The following is a 3,439-nucleotide window of genomic DNA, read 5'->3' on the forward strand; positions in this document are numbered from 1 at the left end:
TTGTTTGGGGGGCTGGGGGAAGTTGGGCTGTATGTATGGTCAGAGGTAGAGTTTGATATAACCTGTGACAACAAAGCCAAACAATGACGTTATTTATTGTGAAATAAAATCATCTTGATTTCCTCTTTATATTTTTACTTTTGCAAAAGGCATACCTGGGGATTTCCAGCAGGATTTGGTGTGAGCCAAGTGACTGTTAATGTGCTTCCTGAGAATAGGTGGAAATAAGACACATGACATGCTTCTACTCAGGGTGTCCGGAAATTGCATGCTGGTAACGGGAGGTTACTTTAAGGAGATACCTCAGGAGAGAGGAAGGTTAGTCATGAAATATATTTCACTTCCTTTTATTCCTCTCGACTTTGTATAAATGATGACATGAATAAAACAGATTAGAGATTGTACAGTGGTATGATCTAGAAGGGCCATATCCAACTTGAGTGAAACTGTTCAGATCATGTTGCAAATCATGCTGGTTGAGCTTACAATGGTACCCTGGAATTTCAAGCAGTTGTTGAACTTAGTGTGTCTATGAATCCCAGGGCTTTTAGCTATAATCAGAAAGTCAGATTTTTCTTTGCTTCCTTGTTCCCTTACAGATATTCTCTTCTTAGAACTTAGGACAATTTTGCCATTTCTGTCCCCAAGAGCAAACTCAGATCCAGGCAGCCAGAAAACACTTCTTTCCTTGAAAAACTAACAGAATGGGACACCAGTAAATTGAGTTTTAGACAAGATGATAATAAATAGTCTAATAGAAGTCTGAGTGGCCTGAAAGGGAATCTGTAATCATTGTTGGAAGTGCTCAGTGCTAGGAGGAGCCCTGTTGACAGAAAGACCTTTACCATCAAAAGCTTTAATCTCTCACTTTGACTAATTCTGAGTCTGCATGTTAATTATTACACACTGTATACAGAAATTTCTCTCATGGGGTTTGAGAAATACTCTAACTTATTAGGTTTAAAAAGAGTTCATTCAGAATCAATTTAATACTATGTCCATTTATCACAGTGATAATAGTAGATTCTCTGCTATTGCCATTGGTTCTTGATTTAATAATAGAGCCAGGTTTGGGTTTCATCCTGTGGAGTGTGCCTCAAATGAAATAAGATGTTGTTTGTTACTTTCATGATGATTAACCACTATTGAAGCAGTGTGTCTTGTCATGCTAATTCTTAGTGTATCTGATAGGGTTCGCAGATTGGTGAGATTTTTGATGATTACTTTACTTCTCCACAGTGTACATAGCATATTTCAGCAATATGAAAATTAGTCAGTAAGAATGAATCTTCCAGATAGCACTAGCTTGATTTCTCAATGTCCTGTAATTCCAGTGTGTTGTGTCTTTAGCAGTAGGATTTTACTGTTGGGTTTAGGGGGTAACCAATAGTATTAGCAATAAAGGTTCTAATGTTTGGCTCACTGGATAATACTTCAAGTGAGGTGACTCATTGCTAGTACTTTCGTGCCTAGTATCAGCATTTTTGCCTCATTATAAGATAACTCAATGTTAATACATTATTTATCATCTATCTATCTATCTATCTATCTATCTATCTATCTATCTATCTATCTATCTATGGTCTGTTGGTCTGTATCTATCATCTATCTATCATCTATTTATCATCTATTTTTCTATTATTTACCTATTAACTATCTATCCATCTACTTATCTATCATCTGTCTTTATCTGTCATCTGTCTCTATCTATCCATCTATCATCTATCTACTAATCATCTATCTCTTAATCATCTATCTATCATCTATCTGTGACCTGTCTGTCATCTGTATCTATCTATCTATCTATCTATCTATCTATCTATCTATCTATCTATCTATCTATCTATCTATCTATCTATAATTTATGGATACTTCTATAGTAGCAAGTTTCCAAATGACATTTTTTAAACATTTTTTTATTGATTCTTTGGGAACTTCACACCATGCACCCCACTAACACTCATTTCCCAGTCCCTCCATATCTGCTCTCCACCCCTGTAACTTTCCCCAAAAGGAAACAAAAGATTTAAAAGAAAAAAAGAGCATGTCACTGATCCCTCTGGGCAACAACCTGCTCTTCTATCCATCTCTACTTTCTCTAGTTCCATTCACAGCTGCTGTGTCTTGCCAAACTTATACGAATCCATTTCTGGGTCTCTCCTGCCTCTCCATCATATACTCGTTTGCAATAGCGGCCCTGGAGGCCATAGTGTCTCACACAGTTTACTATTTTGACCAAATAGCTTTACTTGCAAATGTTTATTACATTGAGTCACCTTCTGGTTCAAGGCCTCTGGCTTCTGTTACACCATCCATACTGGACCCCCAAGAAGACTCCACTTAGATATCCTGCTGTTGCTGTGAGTCATGGAGATCCTGTGGCTAGGGCTCCATATGACTTCAAAACAAAACAAAACAAAACAAAACAAAAACTTGAATGTTTTAGTATTATTTTTCCCTTCTCATAATCCCTTCTTTGCCCAGCCTTCCCACACAATTTAACCCTTCCTGTTCCATTATTCCCATTTATTTTTGTTTTTGTTTTTGTTTTTGTTTTTCGAGATTTCTCTGTATAGCCCTGAATGACCTGGAACTCACTCTGTAGACCAGGCTGGCTGGCCTTGAACTAAGAAATCTGCCTGCCTCTACCTCTCAAGTGCTGGGATTAAAGATGTGTGCAACTACAACTTGGCTCCCAATTAACTTTTTATACCACCACGCTGTATCTCCCCTCCCTTGAGTGGCCCCTTTACCATAGCCATAATCCCTTGCTAATCTTGTAATCTCTGCAGACAATCTAAATGAAACACATACCTAAAGATTTAAAGCTAATATCCTCAAATGAGATAAAACACATGATAATTATCTTACTGGATCTGGGTTACCTCACTCAGGATGATTTAGTTTTCTAGCTCCATCCATATACTTGTGACATTTATAATACTGTTTTTTTAATAAATGAATAATATTCAGTTGTGTAAATATATCACATTTTAATTAACTATCTATCAGTTGATGGACATCTAGGCAGTTCCCCTTTCTTGAATATTGTGGACAAAGCAGCAAGGGGATGAACATGAATATGCAGGTATCTCTATCATAGATTAGACAATTCTTTTTGTATGTGCCAAGTGGTTGTATAGTTGGATAATGTGAAAGATCTCTATCTAGATTTTTGAGAAACCTCCACAAGGATTTGCATAGTGGTTACACTCTTACTAGGAGTGAATAATTCTTCTCCTTCCCTCATATCCATGCCAGCATTTGTTTTTATTTTAAAAAGATCAGCTGTTGAAAACTTGCTCTGACAATCTGCTCAGAGATCCAAGGAGGGGATGTGGGGTTAGTGATAGAATAAAACAGCCATACAATCACACATGGATGAAGGAAGCTCCAATGAACAAGCTCCAACAACTTCTCTCTCTCTCTCTCTCTCTCT

This window comes from Mastomys coucha, unplaced genomic scaffold, assembly GCF_008632895.1.
Source record: "Mastomys coucha isolate ucsf_1 unplaced genomic scaffold, UCSF_Mcou_1 pScaffold15, whole genome shotgun sequence".
Lineage (NCBI taxonomy): Eukaryota > Metazoa > Chordata > Mammalia > Rodentia > Muridae > Mastomys > Mastomys coucha.